Below are 23,355 nucleotides of genomic sequence, written 5' to 3'. Positions count from 1 at the left end.
ACAGTACAACATACAGCAGCCTTAAGAAGGAAGCAATGGATCGCAGAAAATGGAGAGGCAGACGACCTGCTAATATAGCAGATAACTGATGGTGATGACCATCTATCCCCTTGTAAAATATATACCGAACCTAACTATTATTTATAAGTGGGTAGGAAAGGCAGAAAATCCCATGTACAAAATAAATTAAAGCACTGTTGCTTCACTCAAATACAGTTTATAATTATTATTCACTAACACTTGTTTTTATGCTCAAAATAACAGGATTTCCCTGTCACATTCATGCTGCAAGATATTATTGTAAGAGATGGATGTTAATTATAGCAACAGAATAGCTGAAGAGCAAGAAATTTCTCCATGGAAAACTAAATATGAAGTAATGAGGTAATTCATTCAGAAGCTGGTGGTCGTCAACCCACCTAATCTGCAAACGTGGCTGGTTCTTCTGTGGGTTTAGTGTTTTTAACATACCAATGTTGCATATGATAGAGTATTTACTCTCTGACATGCTTCGCCTTTTCTACTAGCAATTAGGTAATACCACAGCATTTCCACCATTGCCCCAGTAATAATGTTAACTTACTTATTTCACCTGACTTGAAACAGTTGAATCCCTGATTCACTTTGTTTGTAAAGTAATATAAAACATCTTCTTTAGCTTTAACTAAGCACTGAAGAAAAAGGTAATGTGGATGTAAAGCCCCAGTTAGTTAACAAGAAAATAATAAATTTACCAATATTACTAAAAATATATGTACCAACACTTATAAGATTTCTATAACATACAGTTTCAATAAACTGAATACGAAATTTGATGTGCAGCAATGCCTAAGCATCTATGAGTCATTTGTTCAACATTAAGTTTATGCTCTACTGTTAGATCAGTGATTACATTTAATACTAAGCTTTCTGTCAAAGCAGATGAAAACATTAATTGTGATACATAAATACATAAACTTTTTCCAGTAAATGAGGAGTAAATTTATGGCTAACTTTGCCTCAGTTAAGTAAACATAACCATATGACTGAAATAAATAAAAGTCCATTTTCCAAATCTGTGACTGGTGTGAGACACCCCTCATTGGTAATTATATTTTGGTACCCTCTACATTAACTATCTTAACCTTCTCTAGACTGGTAAAATAAACAGGGCTTACATCTTCACCTCTACCTCTTAGATTAAATAATACACATATTATTAACACATACAGTCCATCTATTGAATGTAGCACAAACAGAAACAGCAGAGAGTTCACTACTAAAAAACGTTATTCCTTCAGTCAGTGATAAACGACCTGGCACTTTATGTAACATGAATTCAGCACCCAATAATTCATGTGTATATTTGACCCATACCCACACGCTTACTGCCACAAAACTTAAAATTAGTGCATACTCCCTGGTAGGTCTACTTTTCTCATCTCCAGTGCACCTCGAGTGAAAATCTTCATTAGAAAACTTGTTACGGTTTAAAGCTTCCTTTAAATATCGATTTACATTCTCACACTGATTACCACAAAGCTTAAATTCATTATATCTATGGATACCTTTACTAGTTAGCTACTTCTGTGACATGTGTTGAAATCAAAATTCACATCCTCTGCAGCACAAATATTTCTCAAACTGAGGGTCACAAGTGTCAGGGAATCACCATGATATATATATTCTATTTTGTTTTCTACAGTATTGGTCAAAGAATTGGGTGTAGAGATGACTAATTGAACTTTACATTATACTTTCTGCCCAACTAACGTCTATTTCAATTCCTCCAAATTAATTAAAGCATTTGGGTTACTGTTCTAGTTACTTGAAAAACTTTTGCATTTTGTTCTAGTGCCTTTTCATATTCTCATATAACTGAGTTTATGCCATTTATTATTACAAAGATATGAGTTGAAGATTTTTCTAGCTCAGTAGGTAACTTCTTAGGTAAGTTTACCAAGGTGGCACCTGTATTGGAAGTTTTGCTATTTGTAGAGTCTGCTTTTCTAGATACCTCTTCTAAGGCCTGTCCTTGTGTTGTAACGCTGCGTCATCTCTGCACAAACTAAAATGAAAGTGTGCACTGTGGAAATTCTCTACATGCTAAGTACCTAAGCAATAGTTTTACATGAACTTCTATTATCTGATTGTGAGGAAGAGGTGGAACAATCTGTTACTCCACATAGTAGATACATTTACCAGTGATTTGCTGTCAATAGTGTAGTTTTGCAGTAGTGGATTTCTTTTCCTATGTGTGCACAATACTTTACATTTATTTACATCCTGGATCACCTGCCAGAGCCTGCACCACACAGTCATTGTCCAAACCAGTACTGTGTTCTGGGGTTGCTACATTCTTGTAGCCAAGAGCTTCTGACAGTTCGTACTAGATCACTTATATACATCGTAAACAGTAAGGGTCTTATCGTAGTTTATGTAGAAATATACGCTCTTGACTTTGTCTATTGCTGTAATCAGCCAAATGGCTGAAGACCACAACAACAACAACAACATTATTATTATTTGATTACTTTCTCAGACTTTTTAGAAGTCTGGTTAAGAATGGAGTGACGCGGACCTTTATCAAGCGTCACTTCCTTTTTGCTGTACGGTACATGTTATATTGCATTTAGGAACTTTCGGGTAATTGAACATGTATCAATAATTACGGATTTCTGTAATTGTATATATATGTTTGGATGTAGCTGTATTGCATTGATGTATTGGTGGATATTGTGTGGTATGACTCCTGTAGTTGATAGTATAATTGGTATGATGTCAACTTTATCCTGATGCCACATGTCTTTGACTTCCTCAGCCAGTTGGATGTATTTTTCAATTTTTTCTCCTGTTTTCTTTTGTATATTTGTTGTATTGGGTATGGATATTTCGATTAATTGTGTTAATTTCTTCTTTTTATTGGTGAGTATGATGTCAGGTTTGTTATGTGGCGTTGTTTTATCTGTTATAATGGTTCTGTTCCAGTATAATTTGTATTCATCATTCTCCAGTACATTTTGTGGTGCATACTTGTATGTAGGAACGTGTTGTTTTATAAGTTTATGTTGTAAGGCAAGCTGTTGATGTATTATTTTTGCGACATTGTCATGTCTTCTGGGGTATTCTGTATTTGCTAGTATTGTACACCCGCTTGTGATGTGATCTACTGTTTCTGTTTGTTGTTTGCAAAGTCTGCATTTATCTGTTGTGGTATTGGGATCTTTAATAATATGCTTGCTGTAATATCTGGTGTTTATTGTTTGATCCTGTATTGCAATCATGAATCCTTCTGTCTCACTGTATATATTGCCTTTTCTTAGCCATGTGTTGGATGCGTCTTGATCGATGTGTGGCTGTGTTAGATGATACGGGTGCTTGCCATGAAGTGTTTTCTTTTTCCAATTTACTTTCTTCGTATCTGTTGATGTTATGTGGTCTAAAGGGTTGTAGAGGTGGTTATGAAATTGTAGTGGTGTACCCGATGTATTTATATGAGTGATTGCTTTGTGTATTTTGCTAGTTTCTGCTCGTTCTATAAAGAATTTTCTTAAATTGTCTACCTGTCCATAATGTAGGTTTTTTATATCGATAAATCCCCTTCCTCCTTCCTTTCTGCTTAATGTGAATCTTTCTGTTGCTGAATGTATGTGATGTATTCTATATTTGTGGCATTGTGAGCGTGTAAGTGTATTGAGTGCTTCTAGGTCTGTGTTACTCCATTTCACTACTCCAAATGAGTAGGTCAATATTGGTATGGCATAAGTATTTATAGCTTTTGTCTTGTTTCTTGCTGTCAATTCTGTTTTCAGTATTTTTGTTAGTCTTTGTCTATATTTTTCTTTTAGTTCTTCTTTAATATTTGTATTATCTATTCCTATTTTTTGTCTGTATCCTAGATATTTATAGGCATCCGTTTTTTCCATCGCTTCTATGCAGTCGCTGTGGTTATCCAACATGTAATCTTCTTGTTTAGTGTGTTTTCCCTTGACTATGCTATTTTTCTTACATTTGTCTGTTCCAAAAGCCATACTTATATCATTGCTGAATACTTCTGTTATCTTTAGTAATTGGTTGAGTTGTTGATTTGTTGCTGCCAGTAGTTTTAGATCATCCATGTATAGCAAATGTGTGATTTTGTGTGGGTATGTTCCAGTAATATTGTATCCATAATTTGTATTATTTAGCATGTTGGATAGTGGGTTCAGAGCAAGGCAGAACCAGAAAGGACTTAATGAGTCTCCTTGGTATATTCCACGCTTAATCTGTATTGGCTGTGATGTGATATTATTTGAATTTATTTGGATATTAAGTGTGGTTTTCCAATTTTTCATTACTATGTTTAGGAACTGTATCAATTTAGGATCTATTTTGTATATTTCCAATATTTGTAGTAACCATGAGTGGGGTACACTATCAAAAGCTTTTTGGTAATCAATGTATGCGTAGTGTAGCGACCTTTGTTTAGTTTTAGCTTGATATGTCACCTCTGCATCTATTATCAGTTGCTCTTTACATCCTCGTGCTCCTTTGCAACAGCCTTTTTGTTCTTCATTTATAATTTTGTTCTGTGTTGTATGTGTCATTAATTTCTGTTTAATGATTGAAGTTAATATTTTGTATATTGTTGGTAGGCATGTTATGGGGCGATATTTAGCTGGGTTCGCTGTGTCTGCTTGATCTTTAGGTTTCAGATAAGTTATTCCATGTGTAAGTGTATCAGGGAATGTGTATGGGTCTGCAATGTAACTGTTAAATAATTTAGTTAGATGTGAATGTGTTGAGGTGAACTTCTTTAACCAGAAATTTGCTATTTTATCATTTCCAGGGGCTTTCCAATTGTGAGTAGAATTAATTGCTTGGGTGACTTCATGTTGCAAAATTTTCACTTCAGGCATTTGTGGTATCATCTTGTATGTGTCTGTTTCTGTTTGTATCCACCGTGCATGCCTGTTATGTTGTACCGGGTTTGACCATATGTTGCTCCAGAAGTGTTCCATGTCTGTTATGTTTGGTGGATTGTTTATTTTAATGTGTGTGTTATCTATTGTCTGGTAAAATTTCTTTTGGTTTGTGTTGAATGTTTGGTTTTGTTTCCTTCTATTTTCACTTTTTTTGTATCTTCTGAGTCGTTTGGCTAATGCTTGTAATTTCTGCTTCTTTTCGTCTAATTGCTCTGTCGCTTCTTGTTGTGAGATTTTACCTAACCTTTTTCGTTTTTTTTCCGAGATTTCATTTCTTATAAATTGTGTTAGCTGTCCGATGTCTTTTCTCAGTTTTTCTATTCTGATCTGTAGCCTGTGTTGCCATGCTGGTTTTGTGGGTTTCGTCTGTGTGTTGGTTGGTTCTGATCTCTGTCTAGTGTGTATATTTAATGTAGTGAGTGCTCCTATATAAACCAGTAGTTGTAACTCTTCCATAGTTGTGTTTTCATTTATTTTGTTGTGTATGATTGTGTTGATAGTTTTTATTGTTGTTTCGACTTGTGGGTTATTTGGTGGTCTATGCAAGAATGGTCTAATGTCTGTATTTGTGTCTTTGTATTCTATATATGTTAGCTGAAATTTTTCTTCTATATCTAGCATCTGTGTCACTTCGTGTTCTATTTGTGCTTGTTCTGGTGGCTGTCTTAAGATTTCGTTTTCCTCTGATTGTTTAATTGGTGCGTGTTGTTCTTTGTTTGTTTGCTCTGGGATGTTTGAGTCCATTACTGTATTTTCTTCTTCTTCTTCTGATTGCACATTATTTTGTTCCAGTATTTGTTGTACTTCTTGTTTGATGTTTTCTAATTCTGACTGGGGTATCCTGTTATTTTTGATTATTACACGGATCTGATCAGCTAGTCGTTGTTCTGTTAAAAATTTTAATTCTGGGTATCTGGTAATAAATGTTGTGTATACTTGTGATCTGTATCCAGTTGTGTTGGTTCCTAGGTTTGTTGCTTGGTAATAACAGAACATGAGGTGTCGATTAACTTCATCTGACCATCTCATCCTCTGTCTTTGTTTTCCTTCTAGGGTGGTTGCAGGAAGCATATCCTGCAAAACACCTCTATTTGGATTTAAATCATTTTCCAGTTGGCTAGCAGTGTCGTTACCATTGTGGGCGGGCATAGGGTTCAAGCGTCGTCCCCGACCATGACGGCGCTTGTCCGAGGCTTCTTTAGTTCTGTCCTGAACCAACTAATCACACTAAAAGGGGGGTTAGCCCTATTAGTGGTTTGTTCTTTTCGTCGCCTTTTACGACTGGCAGAACATACCGGAGGCCTATTCTTTTCCCGGGACTCCACGGGGATTATTATTATTATTATTATTATTATTATTATTATTATTATTACACCCCTTGCGGTACCACAGAAATTACCTTTACATCTGTTGATTATGCTCCATTAAGAGTGATGGGTCAACTTTTATCTGGCAAGGAAGTCTGGAATCCAGTCACAAATCTGGCCGGATACTTGGTAAGCTGATATTTTTTCACTAAATGGTAGTGCAGGATTGTGTCAACTGCCTTCCTGAAAACAACGAACTCAGCATCAACCTGAGTGGCACAGTCTACAGCACTATGAGTCTCATGGAGGAACAGAGCAAGCTGAGTTTAGCAAGATCTTTGTTGACTTTTATATCCTCAGTGAATATTTGATATTGACTACTAAGATACTCTGCAATTTGTATCCTGTCACTCTTGTTAACTAAATACATTTTCCTACCTTTCTTAACATTCCTTACAATACTCATAGCCCTAGTTGCTATTGAAGGCTTGTGATCACTGATACCTTCCTCTAACTCAACTGATATAAGTGATTCAATTTTGCCACTGTAAGCATCCTGTTCCTCACCGAGTCTAAAACGGTGGTTGAATAAGTATTTTTACAAAGCTTAACGGTGTTGACATGTTGTTATAATGAGAACATATACTTCTGTTTTGTCATAGGTATTGCAGGGAAAAATAGTTCTCCTTTACAATTGTTACTAATGAAAAGTTTCTTAATTGTGAAGAGAGAATAGTATGAACTGATCACGGAAAGTCACAAAAACTGTAGACGTAGAACATATAGCGCCAGAAGGCAATGATCCTGTAAAATTGGTCATCTACAGAAGCAATCATGAGCTAATGCTTATGACAGATATTTTTAAGTATTGTCCTTGATGAACACAGGTCCCTTTTCTGAATATGAGATCCCAAGTTGGAAGTGGTTATTGTGACTGTAAATGTTAGGTTTGTCATTGAGTCTGTAACAGTGGTCTTATGAGTATTCTCACAGAGCTTTAATCATGCTGTAGTGTTGTTATAATAATAAAATATGGTTCTGCTTGATAGTTCCTATTGTAATGTAAGGTAGTTCAGCTTTATTGTTGCTGCAGAAGAGAGATTATTAATTTAGAAGGGAATAGTAAGATCTCATAATAGAAATTTAAAGAACTGTATGAAGATAGACCATGCACAACAGGAGGCAGTGGTCCGATGAACACAGGTCCCTTTTCTGAATATGAGATCCCAAGTTGGAAGTGGTTATTGTGACTGTAAATGTTAGGTTTGTCATTGAGTCTGTAACAGTGGTCTTATGAGTATTCTCACAGAGCTTTAATCATGCTGTAGTGTTGTTATAGTAATAAAATATGGTTCTGCTTGATAGTTCCTATTGTAATGTAAGGTAGTTCAGCTTTATTGTTGCTGCAGAAGAGAGATTATTAATTTAGAAGGGAATAGTAAGATCTCATAATAGAAATTTAAAGAACTGTATGAAGATAGACCATGCACAACAGGAGGCAGTGGTCCTGAACAGTTGCCCATCTGGAGAAGCAATCATGTGATAATGCGTATGCTGATAATGTTTGGGTATTCTCACTGACCAATGCAGATCGCTATACTGTATACAAGATGGTGAGTTGGGAGTGGTTATTGTCTCTATGCATTCTGTTCCTCATTGCATCTGAACCAGTGGTTGAGTAACTATTCTCACACAGATAAATGGTGCTGTTGTGTTATGATAAGAAAATATAGATCTGCTTTATAGTTGCTATTGTAAGAAAATATAGTTCGGATTTATAGTTACAGGTGACAAAAAATTTCTTGGTTTTTCAGAGAATAGTAGGAACATGTTATGGAGTCACAAGAACTGAACTAAGGTAGACTGTATAGCAGCAGGAGGCAGTGATCCTGTACAACTGGGGATTTACAGAAGTTGTTGTTGTTGTGGTCTTCAGTCCTGATACTGGTTTGATGCAGCTCTCCATGCTACTCTATCCTGTGCAAGCTTCTTCATATCCCAGTACCTACTGCAGCTTACATCCTTCTGAGTTTGCTTAGTGTATTCATCTCTTGGTCTCCCTCCAGTACTAAATTGGGGATCCCTTGATGCCTCAGAAACATGTGCTACCAACCGATCCCTTCTTCTGGTCAAGTTGTGCCACAAACTCCTCTCCTCCCCAATTCTATTCAATAACTCCTTATTAGTCATGTGATCTACCCATCTAATCTTCAGCATTTTTTTAGCGCCACTTTTTGATAGCTTCAAGTCTCTTCTTGTCCAAACTATTGGCAAACCTCAAAGTTTTTACTTCTTCTCCATGGATTTTAATACCTACTCCAAACTTTTCTTTTGTTTCCTTTACTACTTACTCAATCTACAGATTGAATAGCATCGGGGAGAGGCTACAACCCTGTCTCACTCCCTTCCCAATCACTGCTCCCCTTTCATGCCCCTCGACTCTTATAACTGCCATCTGCTTTCTGTACAAATTGTAAATAGCCTTTCGCTCCCTATATTTTTCCCCTGCCACCTTCAGAATTTGAAAGAGAGTATTCCAGTCAACATTGTCAAACTAGAAACATAGGTTTGCCTTTCCTTAATCTTTCTTCTAAGATAAGTCGTAGGGTCAGTATTGCCTCACTTGTTCCAACATTTCTACGGAATCCAAACTGATCTTCCACGAGGTCAGCTTCTACCAATTTTTTCATTCGTCTGTAAAGATTTCGCGTTAGTATTTTGCAGCTGTGACTTATTAAACTGGTAGTTCGGTAATTTTCACATCTGTCAACACCTGCTTTCTTTGGGGTGGAATTATTATATTCTTCTTGAAGTCTGAGGGAATTTCGGCTCTCTCATACATCTTGCTCACCGGATGGTAGAGTTTTGTCAGGACTGGCTCTCCCAAGGCTGCCAGTAGTTCTAATGGAATGTTGTCTACTTGCGGGGCCTTGTTTAGACCTAGGTCTTTCAGTGCTCTGTCAAACTCTTCACGCAGTATCATATCTCCCATTTCATCTTCATCTACCTCCTCTTCCATTTCCATAATATTGTCCTCAGGAACATCACTCCTGTATAAAAACTGAAATTAAATTCATAATATTCTTATCTGTCCTATCTCTAGGTGGTTTACCACCATTTTTTGGATTCCTACCAAAATGAATTGTAATACAATCATTAATAGAAAACAACATAACAACTATTATAACTACACTCCTGGAAATTGAAATAAGAACACCGTGAATTCATTGTCCCAGGAAGGGGAAACTTTATTGACACATTCCTGGGGTCAGATACATCACATGATCACACTGACAGAACCACAGGCACATAGACACAGGCAACAGAGCATGCACAATGTCGGCACTAGTACAGTGTATATCCACCTTTCGCAGCAATGCAGGCTGCTATTCTCCCATGGAGACGATCGTAGAGATGCTGGATGTAGTCCTGTGGAACGGCTTGGCATGCCATGTCCACCTGGCGCCTCAGTTGGACCAGCGTTCATGCTGGACGTGCAGACCGCGCGAGACGACGCTTCATCCAGTCCCAAACATGCTCAATGGGGGACAGATCCGGAGATCTTGCTGGCCAGGGTAGTTGACTTACACCTTCTAGAGCACGTTGGGTGGCACGGGATACATGCGGACGTGCATTGTCCTGTTGGAACAGCAAGTTCCCTTGCCGGTCTAGGAATGGTAGAACGATGGGTTCGATGACGGTTTGGATGTACCGTGCACTATTCAGTGTCCCCTCGATGATCACCAGTGGTGTACGGCCAGTGTAGGAGATCGCTCCCCACACCATGATGCCGGGTGTTGGCCCTGTGTGCCTCGGTCATATGCAGTCCTGATTGTGGCGCTCACCTGCATGGCGCCAAACACGCATACAACCATCATTGGCACCAAGGCAGAAGCGACTCTCATCGCTGAAGACGAAACGTCTCCATTCGTCCCTCCATTCACGCCTGTCGCGACACCACTGGAGGCGGGCTGCACGATGTTGGGGTGTGAGCGGGAGACGGCCTAACGGTGTGCGGGACCGTAGCCCAGCTTCATGGAGACGGTTGCGAATGGTCCTCGCCGATACCCCAGGAGCAACAGTGTCCCTAATTTGCTGGGAAGTGGCGGTGCGGTCCCCTACGGCACTGCGTAGGATCCTACGGTCTTGGCGTGCATCCGTGCATCGCTGCGGTCCGGTCCCAGGTCGACGGGCACGTGCACCTTCAGCCGACCACTGGCGACAACATCGATGTACTGTGGAGACCTCACGCCCCACGTGTTGAGCAATTCGGCGGTACGTCCCCACCCGGCCTCCCGCATGCCCACTATACGCCCTCGCTCAAAGTCCGTCAACTGCACATATGCTTCACGTCCACGCTGTCGCGACATGCTACCAGTGTTAAAGACTGCGATGGAGCTCCGTATGCCACGGCAAACTGGCTGACACTGACGGCGGTGGTGCACAAATGCTGCGCAGCTAGCGCCATTCGACGGCCAACACCGCGGTTCCTGGTGTGTCCGCTGTGCCGTGCGTGTGATCATTGCTTGTACAGCCCTCTCGCAGTGTCCGGAGCAAGTATGGTGGGTCTGACACACCGGTGTCAATGTGTTCTTTTTTCCATTTCCAGGAGTGTATTATAGTCATATTAACTACAATTACACTTTATTATTACATACGTATTAGATTCTTACCCTTGATTATGTCATATACAGAAAATTCATATACCCTCTATATACTCATTCCACCTTTCTGCTTTCCCTTCTTTGCTTCAAACTGGGTTTCCATCTGAGCTCTTGATATTCATGCAAGTGGTTCTCTTTTCTCCAAAGGTCTCTTTAATTTTCCTGTAGGCAGTATCTATCTTACCCCTCATGAGATAAGCCTCTACACCCTTACATTTGTCCTCTAGCCATCCCTGCTTAGCCATTTTGCATTTCCTGTCGCTCTCATTTTTGAGATGTTTGTATTCCTTTTTGACTGCTTCACTTACTGCATTTTTGTACTTTCTCCTTTCATCAATTAAATTCAGTATCTCTTCTGTTACCCAAGAATTTCTACTAGCCCTTGTCTTTTTACCTACTTGATCCTCTGCTGCCTCCACTACTTCATCCCTCAGAGCTACCCATTCTTCTTCTACTGTATTTCTTTGATTGGCGACTCCATGTTGTCTTGTGCACAACGACCAGATAACAGGTATACTTGAAAAAAGAGACAGCATTGGTCGTATATTTTTACTATTGCAGAATCGATTTTCTGTCACTGAGTGACCATCTTCAGTGCTATATTGTATAACTTAAATTGGGATGCACTGTTGACACTATGCATTACGGCGATCACATAGACTGACAGTCTATGTGATCGCCGTAATGCATAGTGTCAACAGTGCATCCCAATTTAAGTTATACAATATAGCACTGAAGATGGTCACTCAGTGACAGAAAATCGATTCTGCAATAGTAAAAATATACGACCAATGCTGTCTCTTTTTTCAAGTATACTGTATTTCTTCCTCCCATTCCTGTCAGTTGTTCCCTTATGCTCACCCTAAAACTCTGTACAACCTCTGGTTCTTTCAGTTTATCCACGTCCCATCTCCTTAAATTCCCACCTTTTTGCAGTTTCTTCAGTTTTAATCTACAGCTCATAACCGATAGATTGTGGTCAGAGTCCACATCTGCCCCTCGAAATGTCTTACAATTTAAAATTTGTTTCCTAAAACTCTGTCTTACCATTATATAATCTATCTGAAACCTTCTAGTATCTCCAGGGTTCTTCCATGCATACAACCTTCTTTCATGATTCTTGAACCAAGTGTTAGATATGATTAAGTTATGCTTTGTGCAAAATTCTACCAGGCGGCTTCCTCTTGCATTTCTTCCCCCCAATCCATATTTACCTACTACGTTTCCTTCTCTTCCTTTTCCTACTGTCGAATTCCAGTCACCCATGCCTATTAAATTTTCGCCTCCCTTCATTAGCTGAATAATTTCTTTTATCTCATCATACATTTCATCAATTTCTTCAACATCTGCAGAGCTAGTTGGCATATAAACTTGTACTACTGTAGTAGGCGTGGGCTTTGTGTCTATCTTGGCCACAATAATGCATTCACTATGCTGTTTGTAGTAGCTTACCTGCACTCCTATTTTTTTATTCATTATTAAACCTCATCCTGCATTACCCCTATTTTATTTTGTATTTATAACCCTGTACTCACCTGACCAAAAGTCTTGTTCCTCTTGCCACCGAACTTCACTAATTCCCACTATATCTAACTTTAAACTCTCCATTTCCCTTTTTAAATTTTCTAGCCTACCTGCCCGATTAAGGGATCTGACATTCCATGCTCTGATCCGTAGAACACCAGTTTTCTTTCTCCTGATAACGACATCCTCTTGAGTAGTCCCCGCCCGGAGATCCGAATGGGGGACTATTTTACCTCCAGAATATTTTACCCAAGAGGACGCCATCATCATTTAATCATACAGTAAAGCTGCATGCCCTCAGGAAAAATTACGGCTGTAGTTTCCCCTTGCTTTCAGCCGTTCACAATACCAGCACAGCAAGGCCGTTTTGGTTAGTGTTGCAAGGCCAGGTCAGTCAATCATCCAGACTGTTCCCCTGCAACTACTGAAATGGCTGCTGCCCCTCTTCAGGAACCACACATTTGTCTGGTCTTTCAATAGATACCCCTCTGTTGTGATTGCACCTATGTTATGGCTATCTGTATCATTGAGGCACATTAAGTGCCTGGCAGGAATCATGAGTAAATATTTGTGTCTAGAGATGTTAATAAGTTACCATACTTTTTTTTTTTTCAAGTATCCTCCATTAAAAAGTAGAATCTTTCTGCTGCATACAGTATGCTTACGTGGGAGCGTTTATTACCAGTGCAAGGGTCGTCTTCCTCATTGAGTCTGAAACAGTGGCTGAGTGACTATTCTCACCAAATTTAATGGTATTTTTGTATTGAAGTGGCAGGAAAATACAGTTCTTCTTTGTAGTTGCTGTTGTAAAAAAAGCTGGTTCTGCTTTATGGCTGCTAATAAAGGAAAGTTTCTTGATTTGAGTGGGAATTGTAGGAACTTACCACTGAAAGTTATATGGGCTGTGTCGAGATAAACCACACACTGAGGTACGAAAGTCATGGGATATGATATGCATATATACAGCTGGTGGTAGTATCATGCACACAAATTATAAAGGGCAGTGCACTGGAGAAGATACTCGGGTGATTTTTATGAAAAAGTTCCTGACATGTTTATGTCTGTATAACAGGACTTAACAGAGTTTTCTCTCTGACAAATAGAGGTTGGTCTGCTGTATACAAGACACCAAGTTGAACGTGGTTATCGCAACTGTGAGCATCCTGCTCCTCATCAAATATCAAACAATGGTCAGATGAATATTCACCAGAGCTTAATGGTGTTCTTACGTTATGGTGAGAAAATATAATTCTGCTATTGTAAGGAAATTTTGTTCTGCTTCATAGTTGCTGTTGTAAGAAAATATAGTTCTGTTTTATGTTGCTACTGGAGCTTTGTCAAGATAGACTGTATAGAACCAGAAGGTAGTGGTCCTGCTCAATTTATCATCTACAGAAGATAACATGGGCTAATAACTATATACAGAGATTTTAATACGTTACCATTTATTATAGTGCTGATATTTAAGCACTCCCATGACCAATTAAGGTCACTGTGCTGTGAAGAAGACACCAACTTGGGAACGGCTACTGCACATTAAGTGTCCCGTTCCTCATCAAGTGTGAGACAGTGGTCATATAACTGTTCTCCAGAGCTTAATGTTGTTGTTGTGTTGTTATGACAAGAAATATAGTTCTGCTACATAGTTGCTATTGTGGAAAGTTTCTGAATTTCGAACTATACAGTAGGAAGTTAATATGCAAAGACACAAGAGCTGTGTCAAACTAGACAATATAGCACCAAGAGGCAGCTGTCCTTTATAACTACAGAAGCAATCATAAGCTAATGCTTATCTCTAGTAATTTTAATAAGTTGACGTATTTTTATTGCTTTAGTTTAGCAATTTATTGAAGAAAAGAACCTCAGTTTTGAAAGGAATAGTAGCAACTCGACAGGGAAGTCAGAAGAACTGCATCAGCATAGGTTGTATAGCACCCGGGGAGTGGTCCTGTTCACTTAGTCGTCTACTGACGCAAGCAGTAACTTACGACATTAATTATTGCATATTTATTTATGTATTCGTCCTGACAAATAGAGGTCTTCCTGCAGTATTCAATACACCAACTCAAGACTGGTGTTGCCTCTGTAAGCCTCCAACCGTGTTTGAATAAATATCCTCACAGAGCTTAAAGGTGTAAAAAATATTTTGATTAAATTATTATTCTCTTGTGAAGATACAGAAATCTGTTGTGAGTTTAGCACCACTTGTTGGCTCGAGGAGCAAAGACTTTTCATAAACTTAAGTACTGTATGTGATGCTTTACAAGTCATCTGAAATCATTTGCAGAATTCTCAAGATCAAGAACAGAGTTCGCATTGCCACTTAATTTATTTGTGTCGTGATCATGTTCGATCACGACCGGATATGAGACATAGCAACTACTAACAGAGAAACCTAAGGGACCAGACAGAGCTGGAAATTTTCTTTGCTATACTACACCACACGTTAAAAGAAATTGGATTTAAATCACAAACGAGGTAAATGGCAATGCGCCTTCTGCCTTAACTATGATGTTTCCCGACATGCAGTCAGTCCCTGGTAGCTGTATGAAAACTATAAAAACACCATTACTTCTGTTGTCATTAATAGGAGATGGATAGCATGGAAATACTTTAAGTAATAGGCAGCCACTACAGCATTTGAGAACACAATAACCAATTTAATTACCTTAGTCAGTATTGCTAACAATAGGCTGTGTACAATTTCAATTTTCTATCTTGCTGGCTGTTTCTTTAAATAAAGTCCTTTAACATATTCAATATTTCATCTTGGATGCACACGTACATTCTTACATAGCACTGAACAATAGTAATATTTTATAATAACTAATTAGTGATTGCAGACCGTGCACATACATGTCCGCTGTCTTTAAAAAATATATCAGAGCTGTGGTAACGGAAGAGAAATACAATTCTTCAGCTGTCAAAAAATAAGAAACACAAAATATCGCTATTGATACAATTTATGAACAATGCATATTCTGCACCGTGGCGCAGAAGATATTCTTTGAAATATCAGGTAATCACTGCTCGGTGACGATCTGTGGTAGGAATCACTTGAAGCAGTTGAATCCCTGATTCACTTTGTTTGTAAAGTAATATAAAACATCTTCTTTAGCTTTAACTAAGCACTGAAGAAAAAGGTAATGTGGATGTAAAGCCCCAGTTAGTTAACAAGAAAATAATAAATTTACCAATATTTCTAAAAATATATGTACCAACACTTATAATATTTCTATAACATACAGTTTCAATAAACTGAATACGAAATTTGATGTGCAGCAATGCCTAAGCATCTATGAGTCATTTGTTCAACATTAAGTTTATGCTCTACTGTTAGATCAGTGATTACATTTAATACTAAGCTTTCTGTCAAAGCAGATGAAAACATTAATTGTGATACATAAATACATAAACTTTTTCCAGTAAATGAGGAGTAAATTTATGGCTAACTTTGCCCCAGTTTAGTAAACATAACCATATGACTGAAATAAATAAAAGTCCATTTTCCAAATCTGTGACTGGTGTGAGACACCCCTCATTGGTAATTATAGTTTGGTACCCTCTACATTAACTATCTTAACCTTCTCTAGACTGGTAAAATAAACAGAGCTTACATCTTCACCTCTACCTCTTAGATTAAATAATACACATATTATTAACACATACAGTCCATCTATTGAATGTAGCACAAACAGAAACAGCAGAGAGTTCACTACTAAAAAACGTTATTCCTTCAGTCAGTGATAAACGACCTGGCACTTTATGTAACATGAATTCAGCACCCAATAATTCATGTGTATATTTGACCCATACCCATACGCTTACTGCCACAAAACTTAAAATTAGTGCATACTCCCTGGTAGGTCTACTTTTCTCATCTCCAGTGCACCTCGAGTGAAAATCTTCATTAGAAAACTTGTTACGGTTTAAAGCTTCCTTTAAATATCGATTTACATTCTCACACTGATTACCACAAAGCTTAAATTCATTATATCTATGGATACCTTTACTAGTTAGCTACTTCTGTGACATGTGTTGAAATCAAAATTCACATCCTCTGCAGCACAAATATTTCTCAAACTGAGGGTCACAAGTGTCAGGGAATCACCATGATATATATATTCTATTTTGTTTTCTACAGTATTGGTCAAAGAATTGGGTGTAGAGATGACTAATTGAACTTTACATTATACTTTCTGCCCAACTAACGTCTATTTCAATTCCTCCAAATTAATTAAAGCATTTGGGTTACTGTTCTAGTTACTTGAAAAACTTTTGCATTTTGTTCTAGTGCCTTTTCATATTCTCATATAACTGAGTTTATGCCATTTATTATTACAAAGATATGAGTTGAAGATTTTTCTAGCTCAGTAGGTAACTTCTTAGGTAAGTTTACCAAGGTGGCACCTGTATTGGAAGTTTTGCTATTTGTAGAGTCTGCTTTTCTAGATACCTCTTCTAAGGCCTGTCTTTGTGTTGTAACACTGCGTCATCTCTGCACAAACTAAAATGAAAGTGTACACTGTGGAAATTCTCTACATGCTAAGTACCTAAGCAATAGTTTTACATGAACTTCTATTATCTGATTGTGAGGAAGAGGTGGAACAATCTGTTACTCCACATAGTAGATACATTTACCAGTGATTTGCTGTCAATAGTGTAGTTTTGCAGTAGTGGATTTCTTTTCCTATGTGTGCACAATACTTTACATTATATCCAAAAAGAAAGATGATGAGACTTACCAAACAAAAGCGCTGGCAGGTCGATAGACACACAAACAAACACAAATATACACACAAAATTCAAGCTTTCGCAACAAACTGTTGCCTCATCAGGAAAGAGGGAAGGAGAGGGAAAGACGAAAGGATGTGGGTTTTAAGGGAGAGGGTAAGGAGTCATTCCAATCCCGGGAGCGGAAAGACTTACCTTAGGGGGAAAAAAGGACAGGTATACACTCGCACACACACACATATATCCATCCTCACATACAGACACAAGCAGACATATTTAAAAACAAAGAGTTTGGGCAGAGATGTCAGTCGAGGTGGAAGAGTAGAGGCAAAGAAGTTGTTGAGAGACAGGTGAGGTATGAGTGGCGGCAACTTGAAATTAGCGGAGATTGAGGCCTCGCGGATAACGAGAAGAGAGGATATACTGAAGGGCAAGTTCCCATCTCCGGAGTTCGGATAGGTTGGTGTTGGTGGGAAGTATCCAGATAACCCGGACGGTGTAACACTGTGCCAAGATGTGCTGGCTGTGCATCAAGGCATGTTTAGCCACAGGGTGATCCTCATTACCAACAAACACTGTCTGCCTGTGTCCATTCATGTGAATGGACAGTTTGTTGCTGGTCATTCCCACATAGAATGCATCACAGTGTAGGCAGGTCAGTTGGTAAATCACATGGGTGCTTTCACACGTGGCTCTGCCTTTGATCGTGTACACCTTCCGGGTTACAGGACTGGAGTAGGTGGTGGTGGGAGGGTGCATGGGACAGGTTTTGCACCGGGGGCGGTTACAAGGATAGGAGCCAGAGGGTAGGGAAGGTGGTTTGGGGATTTCATAGGGATGAACTAACAGGTTACGAAGGTTAGGTGGACGGCGGAAAGACACTCTTGGCGGAGTGGGGAGGATTTCATGAAGGATGGATCTCATTTCAGGGCAGGATTTGAGGAAGTCGTATCCCTGCTGGAGAGCCACATTCAGAGTCTGGTCCAGTCCCGGAAAGTATCCTGTCACAAGTGGGGCACTTTTGTGGTTCTTCTGTGGGGGATTCTGGGTTTGAGGGGATGAGGAAGTGGCTCTGGTTATTTGCCTCTGTACCAGGCCGGGAGGGTAGTTGCGGGATGCGAAAGCTGTTGTCAGGTTGTTGGTGTAATGTTTCAGGGATTCCGGACTGGAGCAGATTCGTTTGCCCTGAAGACCTAGGCTGTAGGGAAGGGACCGTTTGATGTGGAATGGGTGGCAGCTGTCATAATGGAGGTACTGTTGCTTGTTGGTGGGTTTGATGTGGACGGACGTGTGAAGTTGGCCATTGGACAGGTGGAGGTCAACGTCAAGGAAAGTGGCATGGGATTTGGAGTAGGACCAGGTGAATCTGATGGAACCAAAGGAGTTGAGGTTGGAGAGGAAATTCTGAAGTTCTTCTTCACTGTGAGTCCAGATCATGAAGATGTCATCAATAAATCTGTACCAAACTTTGGGTTGGCAGACCTGGGTAACCAAGAAGGCTTCCTCTAAGCGACCCATGAATAGGCTGGCGTACGATCCAACTCCCCAAGACACCATCCAAATTGAACCCTGCCTGGAACAGTTCCGTCCTCCGTCACAGCGGGACCCACCTCCTCTTCCTCAAAATCACCCTCTCCAAACCTTCCAGGAATTTCTGACTTCCAGCCTTGCATCTCAATCCTTCTTAAAAAACCTTAATCCTACACCCAACATCACCACTGCTGAAGCCCAGGCTATCCGTGATCTGAAGGCTGACCGATCCATCGTCATTCTTCCGGCGGACAAGGGTTCCACGACCGTGGTACTTGATCGTCGGGAGTATGTGGCTGAGGGACTGCGTCAGCTTTCAGACAACACCACATACAAAGTTTGCCAAGGTAACCCCATTCCCGATGTCCAGGCGGAGCTTCAAGGAATCCTCAGAACCTTAGGCCCCCTGCAAAACCTTTCACCTGACTCCATCAACCTCCTGACCCCACCGACACCCCGCACCCCAACCTTCTACCTTCTTCCTAAAATCCACAAACCCAATCATCCCGGCCGCCCCATTGTAGCTGGTTACCAGGCCCCCACAGAACGTATCTCTGCCTACGTTGATCAACACCTTCAACCCATTACATGCAGTCTCCCATCCTTCATCAAAGACACCAACCACTTCCTTGAACGCCTGGAATCCTTACCCAATCTGTTACCCCCAGAAACCATCCTTGTAACCATTGATGCCACTTCCTTATACACAAATATTCCGCACGTCCAGGGCCTCGCTGCGATGGAGCATTTCCTTTCACGCCGATCACCTGCCACCCTACCTAAAACCTCTTTCCTCATTACCTTAGCCAGCTTCATCCTGACCCACAACTTCTTCACATTTGAAGGCCAGACATACCAACAATTAAAGGGAACAGCCATGGGTACCAGGATGGCCCCCTCGTACGCCAGCCTATTCATGGGTCGCTTAGAGGAAGCCTTCTTGGTTACCCAGGTCTGCCAACCCAAAGTTTGGTACAGATTTATTGATGACATCTTCATGATCTGGACTCACAGTGAAGAAGAACTCCAGAATTTCCTCTCCAACCGCAACTCCTTTGGTTCCATCAGATTCACCTGGTCCTACTCCAAATCCCATGCCACTTTCCTTGACGTTGACCTCCACCTGTCCAATGGCCAACTTCACACATCCGTCCACATCAAACCCACCAACAAGCAACAGTACCTCCATTATGACAGCTGCCACCCATTCCACATCAAACGGTCCCTTCCCTACAGCCTAGGTCTTCGGGGCAAACGAATCTGCTCCAGTCTGGAATCCCTGAAACATTACACCAACAACCTGACAACAGCTTTCGCATCCCGCAACTACCCTCCCGGCCTGGTACAGAGGCAAATAACCAGAGCCACTTCCTCATCCCCTCAAACCCAGAATCCCCCACAGAAGAACCACAAAAGTGCCCCACTTGTGACAGGATACTTTCCGGGACTGGACCAGACTCTGAATGTGGCTCTCCAGCAGGGATACGACTTCCTCAAATCCTGCCCTGAAATGAGATCCATCCTTCATGAAATCCTCCCCACTCCGCCAAGAGTGTCTTTCCGCCGTCCACCTAACCTTCGTAACCTGTTAGTTCATCCCTATGAAATCCCCAAACCACCTTCCCTACCCTCTGGCTCCTATCCTTGTAACCGCCCCCGGTGCAAAACCTGTCCCATGCACCCTCCCACCACCACCTACTCCAGTCCTGTAACCCGGAAGGTGTACACGATCAAAGGCAGAGCCACGTGTGAAAGCACCCACGTGATTTACCAACTGACCTGCCTACACTGTGATGCATTCTATGTGGGAATGACCAGCAACAAACTGTCCATTCGCATGAATGGACACAGGCAGACAGTGTTTGTTGGTAATGAGGATCACCCTGTGGCTAAACATGCCTTGGTGCACAGCCAGCACATCTTGGCACAGTGTTACACCGTCCAGGTTATCTGGATACTTCCCACCAACACCAACCTATCCGAACTCCGGAGATGGGAACTTGCCCTTCAGTATATCCTCTCTTCTCGTTATCCGCCAGGCCTCAATCTCCGCTAATTTCAAGTTGCCGCCACTCATACCTCACCTGTCTCTCAGCAACTTCTTTGCCTCTACTCTTCCACCTCGACTGACATCTCTGCCCAAACTCTTTGTCTTTAAATATGTCTGCTTGTGTGTGTATGTGAGGATGCATATGTGTGTGTGTGCGAGTGTATACCTGTCCTTTTTTCCCCCTAAGGTAAGTCTTTCCGCTCCCGGGATTGGAATGACTCCTTACCCTCTCCCTTAAAACCCACATCCTTTCGTCTTTCCCTCTCCTTCCCTCTTTCCTGATGAGGCAACAGTTTGTTGCGAAAGCTTGAATTTTGTGTGTATATTTGTGTTTGTTTGTGTGTCTATTGACCTGCCAGCGCTTTTGTTTGGTAAGTCTCATCATCTTTCTTTTTGGATATATTTTTTCCACGTGGAGTGTTTCCCTCTGTTATATTCAATACTTTACATTTATTTACATCCTGGATCACCTGCCAGAGCCTGCACCACACAGTCATTGTCCAAACCAGTACTGTGTTCTGGGGTTGCTACATTCTTGTAGCCAAGAGCTTCTGACAGTTCGTACTAGATCACTTATATACATTGTAAACAGTAAGGGTCTTATTGTAGTTTATGTAGAAATATACGCTCTTGACTTTGTCTATTGCTGTAATCAGGCAAATGGCTGAAGACCACAACAACAACAAGAACAACAACAACAACATTATTATTATTATTTATTTACTTTCTCAGACGTTGAGTCTGGCTAAAAATGGAAAGTGACAACGCGGACCTTGATCAAGCATCACTTCCTTTTAACTGTACGGTATATGTTATATTGCATTTAGGAACTTTCGGGTAATTGAACATGTATCAATAATTACTGATTTCGGTAGTTGTATATATAAGTTTGGATGTAGCTGTATTGCATTGATGTACTGGTGGATATTGTGTGGTATGACTCCTGTAGTTGATAGTATAATTGGTATAATGTCAACTTTATCCTGATGCCACATATCCTTGACTTCCTCAGCCAGTTGGATGTATTTTTCAATTTTTTCTCCTGTTTTCTTCTGTATATTTGTTGTATTGGGTATGGATATTTCGATTAGTTGTGTTAATTTCTTCTTTTTATTGGTGAGTATGATGTCAGGTTTTTTATGTGGTGTTGTTTTATCTGTTATAATGTTTCTGTTCCAGTATAATTTGTATTCATCATTCTCCAGTACATTTTGTGGTGCATACTTGTATGTGGGAACGTGTTGTTTTATAAGTTTATGTTGTAAGGCAAGCTGTTGATTTATTATTTTTGATACATTGTCATGTCTTCTGGGGTATTCTGTATTTGCTAGTATTGTACACCCGCTTGTGATGTGATCTACTGTTTCTGTTTGTTGTTTGCAAAGTCTGCATTTATCTGTTGTGGTATTGGGATCTTTAATAATATGCTTGCTGTAATATCTGGTGTTTATTGTTTGATCCTGTATTGCAATCATGAATCCTTCCATCTCACTGTATATATTGCCTTTTCTTAGCCATGTGTTGGATGCATCTTGATCGATGTGTGGCTGTGTTAGATGATACGGGTGCTTGCCATGTAGTGTTTTCTTTTTCCAATTTACTTTCTTCGTATCTGTTGATGTTATGTGATCTAAAGGGTTGTAGAAGTGGTTATGAAATTGCAGTGGTGCAGCCAATGTATTTATATGAGTGATTGTTTTGTGTATTTTGCTAGTTTCTGCTCGTTCTAGAAAGAATTTTCTTAAATTGTCTACCTGTCCATAATGTAGGTTTTTTATGTCGATAAATCCCCTTCCTCCTTCCTTTCTGCTTAATGTGAATCTTTCTGTTGCTGAATGTATGTGCTGTACTCTATATTTGTGGCATTGTGATCATGTAAGTGTATTGAGTGCTTCTAGGTCTGTGTTACTCCATTTCACTACTCCAAATGAGTAGGTCAATATTGGTTTAGCATAAGTATTTATAGCTTTTGTCTTGTTTCTTGCTGTCAATTCTGTTTTCAGTATTTTTGTTAGTCTTTGTCTATATTTTTCTTTTAGTTCTTCTTTAATATTTGTATTATCTATTCCTATTTTTTGTCTGTGTTCTAGATATTTATAGGCATCCGTTTTTTCCATCGCTTCTATGCAGTCGCTGTGGTTATCCAATATGTAATCTTCTTGTTTAGTGTGTTTTCCCTTGACTATGCTATTTTTCTTTCATTTGTCTGTTCCAAAAGCCATATTTATATCATTGCTGAGTACTTCTGTTATCTTTAGTAATTGGTTGAGTTGTTGATTTGTTGCTGCCAGTAGTTTTACATCATCCATGTATAGCAAATGTGTGATTTTGTGTGGATATGTTCCAGTAATATTGTATCCATAATTTTTATTATTTAGCATGTTGGATAGTGGGTTCAGGGCAAGGCAGAACCAGAAAGGACTTAATGAGTCTCCTTGGTATATTCCACACTTAATCTGTATTGGCTGTGATGTGATATTATTTGAATTTGTTTGGATATTAAGTGTGGTTTTCCAATTTTTCATTACTATGTTTAGGAACTGTATCAATTTAGGATCTACTTTGTATATTTCCAATATTTGTAGTAACCATGAGTGGGGTGC

Source organism: Schistocerca nitens, chromosome 6, assembly GCF_023898315.1.
Source record: "Schistocerca nitens isolate TAMUIC-IGC-003100 chromosome 6, iqSchNite1.1, whole genome shotgun sequence".
In the NCBI taxonomy this organism is placed as follows: domain Eukaryota; kingdom Metazoa; phylum Arthropoda; class Insecta; order Orthoptera; family Acrididae; genus Schistocerca; species Schistocerca nitens.
This window is presented reverse-complemented; position numbering follows the sequence as displayed.